Source organism: Penaeus monodon, chromosome 6 (genome assembly GCF_015228065.2).
Source record: "Penaeus monodon isolate SGIC_2016 chromosome 6, NSTDA_Pmon_1, whole genome shotgun sequence".
Taxonomy (NCBI): Eukaryota; Metazoa; Arthropoda; class Malacostraca; order Decapoda; family Penaeidae; genus Penaeus; species Penaeus monodon.
This window is the reverse complement of record NC_051391.1, coordinates 15,199,685-15,212,184: the sequence shown is the minus strand read 5'-3', so window position 1 is coordinate 15,212,184 and position 12,500 is coordinate 15,199,685. Positions and strand designations below refer to the sequence as shown.

Here is a 12,500-nt window from a genome sequence, read left to right as displayed (position 1 = left end):
AGTTTGGCTACCGAGCGTCTGGTGTTTAGAGAATAATGCCTTCGGCTGAGTTTCACCATTATAGAATACCGATGTTCGTTGGCGTTCATATATATATATATATATATATATATATATATATATATATATATATATATATATATATATATATATATGTGTGTGTGTGTGTGTGTGTGTGTGTGTGTGCGTGTGTGTGTGTGTGTGTGTGTGTGTGTGTGTGTGTGCGTGCGTGCGTGCGTGCGTGTGTGTACATATATACATATATATACATACATATACATATGTATAATATATATATTTATAGTTAAGCATATATATAAATCAATAAATAAATTTATATATATATATATATATATATATATATATAATACAATACACTATATATACATAGTATATATATATATACATTATATATTATATATATTATATTATAAAAAATATATTATATATACTATATAAATAATTATAATATATAAATATCATTTAATTTTTTTTTTATTATTTATGTTATTTATTATTTACCTTTTAAACCACATTTTTCAACAATGAGTGTAAAAGTAAATTGGAATAATTTAAAACCCAATTAAAAGGGAAAATTATACCATATATTATAATATCATATATCACTTGCTTTATATGAGTGGATCTTCTCTAAGTGATCTTATCATATCTGAAGCTTCATATCACACATCATGGATTACTATAACATACTAATTGATGTATGTAAGAAAAGCGCAATTACACATATATTATTATCATTACCTGTTATATGTATTTCATACCCTCATATTATGCTATTAATTATCATTATTTTGTATAGATGTTGATTATCATCTATTATTAATATTATTTTTTATTACATTATTATCATCATCATCATATTATTCTTATTATATTATTATTATCATTATAACTATATTATATTATCATTTTTTATTATTATTTTATTATTTCATTATGTTATTATATTATTATTTTTATTATTATTATTATTATTTATATCATTATTATTATCATATCATTGTATCATTATTATAAATTATGATTATACATTATTCTTACCAATATGTATCATTAATTATATTATATTTTACTTATTAATTTATTATTATTACTTCTTATTATTATTTTATATTATTATCTTATTGATGTGATGTATCATTATTATTATTATATTATTATTTTAATTGTTATTATTGTTATAATTCTTGCTACATTATTCATTATCATCATTACCATTATTATTGTTATCATCTTTTATTATCATTATCATTATTATTATTATTACTATTATTATTATCAAAATTGATAATATGAATAATAATATTATTATCAACGTCATCATCATTATGATTATTATTATTACCATTATCATTATTATTATTATTATTACCATTATCATTATTATTATTGTTATTATTGTATTGTTATTATTATTACTATTATTATTATTATTATTATTATTATTATTATTATTATTATTATTATTATTATTATTATTATTATTATTATTATTATTATTGCCATAATCATCATTATTATTATTGTTGTTTTTTGTAATTACTATTATTGCTATAACTGTTGTTGATATCATCATTATAACTATTATAGTCATAATCAATACTATTACTTCTATTACTTTTAAAAACAACATGTTACGAACCCAAAGCTCTATCAGGGAAAGGAACTCGGCCTTTCATATTATCATTATTTATTATTATTTATTAAACACAAGAATAACAAATTATAAATGATACATGATTAATTATATATTGGCATCATTTCACGTTTAATTGCCGAAGATTCACGTCGATGCCAGAATGTTATGTGAGATAACCAACAAAAATGTAATGTATCTTTATATTCTGCTCAATTGTATATATTTTTTAATTTGACGTAATTCAGTCTCTAAAGGAAACAAACCTTTAATGTCTGGTTCAAGTCTGTATATCATGCGTGTTTGCACTAAATCGTATTTGTGGTTCTGGTTGTCAGTCGTCATGCATACATTTCTGTTGTACAAACACTCGCTGAAAACATGGCATGGCTGCAGGATAAGAAATTTTATTTTTTTCCTGAGCTTTTAACAGGAAACGTGTGAAGATAACTATTTTTGGCACGTTGAAGTCTCTCCCTCAAAAAACACGTTCTGGGCTGAGCGCCAAATACTAATGGCGTCTTGCCGAGTGGATCTGTTATTCTTGTACACACAAACACACACAAGCACACACACACACACACACACACACACACACACACATATCATCACTAAATCATCATCATCCATCACCATCCGCATTATCATCCAAATAATCGCTATTGCATCACTGGCGTCATTGTCACCATCGCCATCGTTTTATCATTGCCATTATCATTTTTATGCCTTTTTGCTTTTGCTTCAGTTTATCATAAAAATCATCATTTCTATATTTAATCTTTTATTACATTTACTCGTTTATTTATTTTCCTATCTTCTTCAGAAAAGGGACACAAATGTTTTTGTTTGTTCATAAAAACTGCATTTGTTTCCATATTATTACTTTTTAAGCTAGAGAGAGAAAATAGAAAGATTCGCTTCGTCATTGTTGCGGGGCTAATGAATATAAAAGAGAAAAAAATAATAAATTACTTTCGCTTTACATGCTAATGTTCCGATAGAACCGATATTTTTGCGAACGCATCTTTACTATTTGGACTTAATCTCTCTAACTACTTCTGTCTGTCCTCATCTCTCTCTCTCTTCTCTCTCTCTCTCCTACCTCTCTCGTCCATCCATCCTCCTCCCTCTCCATCTCTCTCACACTCTCCCTCTCTCCCTCTCCTACTCCTCTCTCTCTCTCATCCTCTTTCCTCATCACTCTCTCCTCCCTCGCTATCACCCTAGATAGGTTATTCTTGTGATTATCATTTAATATCATTACCGAAAACATTAATCCTTCATAATTTAGAGCCATTCATGTTGTACTAGTTATGACCTTCCTGTCTCTTCGCTAAAAGATTATTCCTGACTAAAATATGCTAATTTTCGCATGCGTGGTCGAAAAAAAAATCCATGCCTTTAGACTCTGTACGCACTTGTATAGACAAGAAACGGTTTTCAACTGTAATGTAATTTAAGATTCCCGTATGTCGGCATTTTTAAGAAAAAAAATCATCAAATATTTTCATGCATTTACTTATGCCCGGATTCAAATTTTCGTTCTTCTTCATTCAAATAATATCTTAATCTATTATTACATATGATCATATTATATCATCCTATACTACTACTATTTTTTTTCTTTATTATCTTATTTATTTTTTTTTTTTTTTAGTTTGGTGGTGGTTTTTTTCTTTTTTGTGTTTTTTTTTTTTTTTTTTTTAAATGATTATGACCATTATATCATAAAACAACTCCTCGTTCAACCGGTGACCCAGGTTCGAGTCCTGTCGGTGTTGTATCTAAATATTACATATATAATATTATCATATTTGTATAATAATCATTTATAATCTGTAGTAATTAGAGAAGAAGGTGTTTTTGTATGTGATTAAGATATCATATATAAGTTTTTTTATATATATAATTATAATATTTATATTTTAATATATATATATATAATATTATGTTGCGTATAGTAAAAAAGAATCGTTTGTAAAGTAAGTTGTCAATAATTTGAGATGAACTGACGAAAAAATATGTTGTGAATGTATTAACTGTGAATGAATAAAAAAGTGTTTAAAAAGTAAGTTTAGTTTGGTTGGGGTAGTATGAGTGTTTCGAAAATCCGAAAAGAATCAGCTAGAACTTTTTCTCGGTCACAAGTTAGTCTTAAGTTTGTTTAAATAATTGAAATATTTATACTATTCATATGCTTAAACGTATAAACATATAAATAAGAAAATAAATTCATTTAAATAATTCATGTTGGGGCCGGAATATACTCACAATTCTTAACATACAACTTTTTTAGTTACCCAAAAGATTCAGTAATGATACGTTGGAATAACACGAGCCTGTCTGTGCCCATACGTACGTGCCAATTATTGATGATATCCAGATCATATGTCATTAGGTTTAAACATCACGTATCATGCATTGAGCCATATTATGATTTGCGACGGCATTGGGGGTACGATGTGCAGTGTTGAAATTGCTCTTGTGATCGGATGTAGAATGAATTTAGGTTTGTGTGTTCAGTTGTATATATTTTATACCTTCAGATAATCCATGTTATCATGATTTAAAGTATGATCATTATACAATACTTAATGTTGAAAGGCTCGAGATTCAACAATTTCTTTTACGCTTCGGGACCTTGTCCCAATCACATAAAAAACCACATGTGATGCTGTCTTTCACGGATAGATTCAAGGTCACATCACACGGATGATGAAGTGACGAACAAGCTAGTTCTGGCATTGAGTGATCGATTGCTGTATGAAGTCCCCTCATATCCCAGTTCATCACGTCCACGCAACTTGCTAGATATACAGCTTTTGTCATGTATTAAATTACCGTTTTTCTTCGATGCCTTGACTGTCGACTGCTCTTAAGTTGACCATACTGAAGATGGTTTGTCCTTCAGTCACTGCTTTACATTCGTACACGCTCGATCAACCCAGTGCGGCATTCGTAATAGCAACTGTGGATTCCTCGGCAGTCTCCCGACGGTTGTCAGTCTGCAGCTGGGTCACGTCTAAGAAACGTTTGCTCTGACCCGTCTCAAAGTTTCGCAGCTGACCTCTATGGTTCGATAGCGGTCTCTCTTAGGTCTCATCTGTCCTATCAGGATATCCTGGGCATTTTCTGGCCATGATCAAACGATGCATGTTTTAATTGATCTTCCGTTCGCATTGCATGAAACCGTAGTATTGTCATGTATAATTGCGTTCAGTTTTTCGCATGCACGCTTGAACAGTGCCGGGTCAGCTGAACACCTTTGAACCCTAATTGTACAACAATTTCTTCCATCGCGCCGCTTTTGTTCCAAAATCTCTTTGGCGGGTCGAGTATCTCAGTATCGCTGTAACATCCTTTATTCGAGATGGTTTGGATAGTCTTACCAGCGTAATCCCCAAACCCCCTATTCTTTGCAAAGTATTTGTCCTGTTAGCGTTAGCCCGTTTCTCCGGATGCACGTGGAGCCATCAAAGCTGCTCTGGAAGCTGGCCTTGTCCGTCATTCCCGGCTAATTTCATGAGTTGTCACGCACCCGCTTTCAAGGCTGCTAGTGGCCGTTAGCGGTGACCTGGGATAATCCTGCGCACGCGCTGAGCTTGTGCGTAGGCGAACATGGATCTGCCTTAGTACAAGCATGTTTATGATATCCATATTGCTATTCGTTTTTCTCGCGTGATCTGCTGGAGGTTCTTTGTAAACCGAGTTTGTTAGGATAGCTACTAAAAGAAAACCACGTATGCTGGAATTTGAAACGAATTGCTTTGCATCGTTGTCCCGCTGCGACCGGAAATTCGTCTTTTCGCGTCGATCAGGCTCCAGTCGGCCTTAATTCCTTCATGTTAGAACTCTTTAAATCCAAGAAGTCCCAACCTGATTGTTTTCGATCGAATCCTGATTTGTAGAGACAGATGCACAAGCTTCTTAAACAATCTGATTTTTATCCTTTGCCATCCCGAGATTAGAGTGCACCTCAAAGCGATGATGTAATAAACTGTGCACCATCAAACCCGTAGAGTTCCTGCAGCGGGGGACGCCGCTGAGTCACTTGTCGGTTTCGTATCCTCTATTCTCTTTTTCATCTGTCTCTCTCGAAGTTCTATCTGTACTCCGTTTTCTATGATGGTTATGTTAATGTCTTTTCCTTTGTTCCGTTATCGGTACGTTCATATAATAGATAAGCCTCGATTCCTTATTGTTTTTCTGTCCTCACATTTGCTTTACTTACCATTCGTTCATCTTTTTCGACCTCCAAGATCCATATCTGAATTTTCCTATAGACTCATTCTCAATTCGGACAAATACAAAGACGTCGAATTAATTTCCTCGAAATACCATAAGCAGTAATCAGTTCATTAAACCCGTGATATCCGTCAGGGACGCCATGCACTTTCGGATTTTGTGAATGGTTTGCCGTCGTCACTTTCTCTCTATTGCCGATCCTTCGGATTTTCGATTTCCTGTTCTGCAGACTTTTCAGTTTATGTGTTCTTAGCTTCCTTCTTCTCACATATCTCATTTTCATTTTTCATTCCTCGTTCTATCGTACATTTTTTTGATCTCTATCAGTTGTTCTTTCGTCACTCCTTTTTCAATTTCTCTATTGGATTTCCTGAATTTACTTCTCGGAATCTCACTCTAATCTTTCATTACCTCTGGATCACTGATCTCGATTCGCCTTTCATTTTAAGTGGTTTTCTCGGCTACTTATTTTAGCTCTCATATCACTTCATGCGATTTCTTTCTCTGAAGACTATTGCCGCATTAAATAATGGTTTAACCTCTGGCCCTTCTCTCTTCTCCTATCTTTCTCTCTTTCTTCCCTTTCCTCTCTCATTTCTCTCTTTCTCTCTCTATCTCTCGCTCTTCTCTCTCTTTCTCCCTCCCTTTTCCACTTCTCTCTTCTCTTCTCTTCTTTTCCTCTCTCCTCCCTGTTCTCTTCCCTCCCTACTTCCCTCCTTCTCTCTCCCTCCCTCCCTTTTCCTCCTTGCATTTCACTCCTCATTTCCATCTTTCCCTCCCTCTCCTCCCTCCTCTCCTCCCTCTCCTCCTTCTCCCATCCTCCTCCTCTCCCTCCCCTCCCTCCTCTCTCCTCTCTCTCCCCTCTCTCTCTCTCTCCTCTCCTTCCTCCCGCTCTCTCCCTCCTCCATTATTCCCTCCTCCCTCTCTCCCTCCCTCCCTCCTCTCTCTCTCTCTCTCTCCTCTCTTCCTCCCTCTGCACTCCTCACTCATCCATTATTCCCTCCTCCTCTCTCTCCCTTCCCTCCTCCCTCACTCCTCCTCTCCCTCCTCCTCCCTCCTCCTCCCTCCCTCCCTCCCTCCCCCTCCCCCGTCCTCCCTCCCTGCCTCCCTTCCCTCCTGCACTCATTCACTCACTCCATTATTCCCCTTCCCTCCCTCCCGTCCTCCCGTCCGTCCTCCCTCCCTCCCTCTTTCTATTATTCATCCGATTACTTACCCACTACTTATCTATTTACGAACGATGCTCTTTATAACGCAGCGACCGCAGCAGATCCTCCGTCTCTGTCGTTATAATTGGTCTCCCCGGCGCACTCTGATGACGATAATAGCGCAACTAATTGTCATTAACGAGGCCATGGACAAAACACTTAATGCCACGGCGCTTGCGAGAAGTGTTTACGGATCAGCGTCGTCGGGGTAGTCAGGGAGATGAAAGGGGGAAAGGGAGGATAACGGGGAAGGAAAGGGAAGGGGAGAGAGGAGGGAGGGAGGTCAAGAGAGGTAAAAAGGGGGAAGTAAGGAAGGGAAGTGGGTATCGAGGTAGATTTAAGAGAGATAAAGAGGGTAAAGGGGAAAGAAAAGAGAAGTGGGAGGGAGGTAGATCAGCTGAAAAGAAGGCGGAGGTAGATTTTTGGATAATAAAAGAGAGGAAGGGAGGGTGGGATAAAGAAAAGGGAAAGAAAGAAAAATAAATGGCAAGAGAAGAGGAGAAAATGAGTTCATAAAAAAAGAGAAAAAAAGGTGAGGGAAAGATTCAGTTCAGTTAAATGAGATTTGCGAAGGCTAGTTTCGCCCGAGCATTACAAAAAGAAAGAGAGAAGTAGAAAGAGATAAGAAAAAGGAAAAAAAGAAGAGGAGAAGCGAGGAAGGGGTGCCAAGTATGTCAGCCAGATCATCAAGTGGTGTTCTTCGTGGTCGCAAGGTGCAGCAGGCACGCGTGGTTCATCCAAGAGGCAGATGACATATCTTATAGTTAAATGTTGTAAAACACATGTTTAAGCACAATAAGTGCCGACCGAGATGCGCGAAGCTGTTTTCTAAATCTATCTCATGCCTCATTCTCTTTTTTTTTTTCTTTCTTTCTTTCTTCTTTTTTTAAGAGATATCTGCCTGAACATCTGGATCACTCAAGTGCAGCGATCTACAATCGGATTACTGAGGCGAGCTGCTCATGCTCGACGCCGCTGCCTTGTCTCGCCGTAACCCCAGGGATCAGCGGCAGAAAGCGAAACGAAACAGAATGGCGCCAAATTATTTTCCCTTTAGAATTAGTCCTCTGAATTTTCTCTTCTAGGCAATAAAAAATTTGGACAGCAAGGTTTTCCAGCGTGATTGACATGCTATTTTGCTGGGTCCTTGAATTTACGACAGCACGACTGGGAGATTTTTCGGAGATTTTTTTTGCCCTATCGAAACATGCCATCTCGAAAAACGTCACCGCAAACGTTACACTTTCTTCCTTTTTGGCGGGAAAGTTTCTGTCTTCTTCCCGAGTCATGGTAATCTCTGTCGTTCTATCCTGTTTTCTATCTGTATATCTTACTCTGTTGTGCTAAAGAACATTGTGAATGGAGGGACGCGATCTAGACGTTCAAAGCACAACATGCCGAATTTGGCACATTTGCATAATTACAATTCATTTACATAAGTAGCAGTACGTGAGTTGATTCTTCACTATGACAACTATTTGATATTTTCCTTCAGTTATAGTAATATTCATACTAAACAATCATTATCATTATTATTATCATTATTATCAGTATCATTAATATCATTATTATCATAATTGTTATCATTATCATAGCAATTATTTCTTATCATGTTATTACTTTTATTATCACCATCATCATCATTATTATTACTATTTATTATTATTATTATTATTATTGTTATTATTATTATTATTATTATTATTATTATTATTATTATTACTATTATCATTATCATTATTATCATTATTATCATTATTATCATTATTATTATTGTTACTATCATTGTTATCATTATTATTATTATTATTATATAGTAGTAGTAGTAGTAGTAGTAGTAGTAGTAGTAGTAGTAGTACTATCATCATCATCATCATCACATCATCATCATCATCATCATCATCATCATCATCATCATCATCATCATCATCATCATCATCATCATCATCATCATCATCATCATCATCATCATCATTATTATAATTGTCATTATTATTATCATTATTGTTGTTGTTGTTGTTATGATATTGATGATGATGATAATAATAATATTAATAATAATAATAATAATAATAATAATAATAGTAATAATAATAATAATAATAATAATAATAATAATAATAATAATAATAATAATGATGATAATAATGATATATATGATAATAATGATAATGATAATAGTAATAATAATAATATAATAATAATATAATAATAGTAACAACAATGATAAGAAATAATTGCTATGATATCACCATCACCATCATTATCATTATTATTACCATTACCATTACCAATACCATTACCATTGCCATTACCATTACCATTATCATCATCAACTCCTCCTTTTCTTCCTCCACCTCATCCTCCTTTTCCTCTTCCTCCTCCTCCTCCTTTTTCTCCTTCTCTCCCTTCTTCTTCTTCTTCTTTCTTATATTTCTTCTTCTCCTCCTGCTTCTACTTCGCCTTCATCTTCTCGTTCTTCCACTTCTTCTGCTTCTTCTTATTCTTCTTTCTTATATTTCTTCTCCTCCTCCTTCTTCTTCTTCGCTTTCTTCATCCCCTTCTTCTTCTTCTTCTTCTGCCTCTTCTTCTGCTTCTTCTTCTTCTTCTTCTGCTTCATCATCTTTATCATCATCATCATTATCATCACTATTGCCTTTATCGCCATCGATCTCGTTACTGTTGGTATCAACAATATTACAATTATTCTTATTATGCTTCTCACGCATAGCGCAAATTGTATCGCTCTTAGTTTCTTCTCCTCCTCCATCTCCTACTTCCAAACCTTTATGTCAGGGACTTTTCATTTTACTTTATCTATAAATGTTTTTATTTATTTATTTTGTTTGTTTGCTTGTTTGTTTGTTGTTGTTGTTGTTTTATTATTTATTTATTGGGCTAATCCCATAGGCTCTTTATTGATTTGCATGTTGTGGAGGTGTCTCTCGGAATAAACAATCACCCGATGAGCTTTAAATACCAACTGCTAAGAAAAGAAGTGGAATCTTCCGTTATTTCAGGAATGGAGACAAAATTCGTAAAAAAGAGCCTTATTTCGTTAAATATTAACCGGTTAATTCGTAAGTGTCATCGTTATCACCATGATAATGACGATGATAATTTCTAGAAACTTATCATAAGTATGTTATTATTATTATTATCGTGTATCAAAGACAACCTTTGATACACGAAGGGAACTCAGCTTTTAATTGCTATCATTATTATCATTATATTTATCTTATTATCTTATTTATCTTTATTATTTCTGTTGTTGTTATTACTCTGATTGTTGTCATTTTTACTGTTAGCGTTATTTCTATACGCTGTTGTTTTTTCTCGAAGTATTGCCTAAAATATATTGCTACACGTTTCATATCTATTAATAGACTATACGATAAACACGAGCGTTTTTTACCTTAATTATTAAATGTATCATCATCATCGTTGTTTTTTAACTAACTTACAGTAAAAATCGTGGCTCCGAAGTTCCCTATAAAGAATCTTCATTATCATCGTTACCATCATCATCTTGTTGACTGCGCTATAAACAAATTATTTCCATCACAAAGAAAGATTATAACAAGAAATATATAATGCCTTCCCGTCAGTTCCGCTACGAATTAACAGTTATAGTTACCGCTTGATAATTACTGTATCCTATCCTTGCCAGGAGAGCTGATATACAATGGTCCTGTTTTGCTATATGGGGGTATGACGTCAGAGAGATAATGTATGAATGGGTGTGCTGTTACTGTCAGGGTTGTGCTGTCGGCGAGATGATGTTGTTGTGGGCGATATGACGGCGTAGTGAACGAGACTGTGCATGACAGGCGGGAGAGATCTGTCAAGACCTTATAGTAGCGATATGACGTCACAAAGAGCGAGGCTGTGTATGCAGGAAGACGAGGCTTTGTCAGGGCTCTGATGTCAGAGAGATGACGTTAGGAGCGAGACAACACATGGCAGGAGTTCTAAGCTGTCAGAACTCTGAAGTCAGTAAGACAGTATCTGACAGGAGGGCGAGAGATGTCAGGACTCACTGTCAGCCAGAGAGACAATGTATGACAGGAGGTGCAAGGGCTGTCAGGGTTCGGCTGTCACGCCTACGGGGCACGCGCGAGCTGTGGCGTGACGGCAGGCAGATGGCAGCGGCGGAGGGTGGCGAGAGGAAGCCCGGGGTGACTCAGCCCTCCAGCGCAGCATCAACAAAAAAGGCTTTTCATAAACCAATGTAAACAAGGTCCAAAAATGAGGTATTCAATGATGATAATGATCATAATGATGATGATGACGATGATGATGATGATGATGATGATGATGATGATATGATATGATAATGATAATGATAATGATAATAATAATAATAATAATAATGATAATGATAATGATACTGATAATGAAATAAAAATAATGATAATAATAATTAATAGTATAATAAAATAATAAATAATAAATAATAATGATATAATAATAATAATAATAATAATAATAATAATAATAATAAATGATATCTACAATGATATCAATAATGGCAATAATGATAACAATAATAATAGCTACCGAATGGCATAATAATAACAATAACAGAAACAGCAACAATAACAAAGATGATGATGATGATAACAAAAAATAATCATAATGATGATAATAATAACAATATGATAATATTTATAATAATGATAATTATAACGATAATAACAACAATAATGATATTGATAGTAAAATAGCAATGATAATGATAATATAGTACAACAATAATGATAATAATAATAACAACATATAATATTAATAACGGTAATAAAAAATAATAATAATAGTATATGATAACGATAATGATAATAACAACATCTAATGATAATATCAGATAATGATAATAGTAATAATGGTGATAATAATGACAACATATAATAATAATGATAATAACAATATAATAATGATAATAATAATAATAATAATAATAATAAATAAAATATAATAATAATAATATAATAATAATATAATATATTACATTATTATTATTATATTATTATTTTTATTATTATTATTTATTATTATTATTATTATTATTATAGGCAATATTATAATAAAAAATAATAATAGTTATAAAGATAATAAAATAAAAATATTATAATAATAATAATAACAAAATAATAGTAATATGATAATGATAGTAATTCTAATTGTTGTTATCATAATTATAACGATAACGACAATCTAAGAGCCTGATAAACAAATAACGGCAGCTCTGTTAAACATGGCGTCGGCGCCACGCTTATGATCTCGCGCGCGGCTCTAAACAGGTCATCTTCACGCTCATAAGTGGCGGCGCCCAAGTGTGTAGTCATGGGAGATGTTGGTCCTGTCTCGTGCCTTCTGAATGGTGTATTTAT

General features: G+C 33.8%; 1 protein-coding gene across 1 annotated transcript in view; it reads left to right on the top strand.

The window, feature by feature from the left end:
* LOC119574263 overlaps nucleotides 1-12,500 on the top strand; it is a 33,397-nt gene that overhangs the window by 676 nt on the left and 20,221 nt on the right. The gene's annotated exons all lie outside the window — the stretch shown is intronic.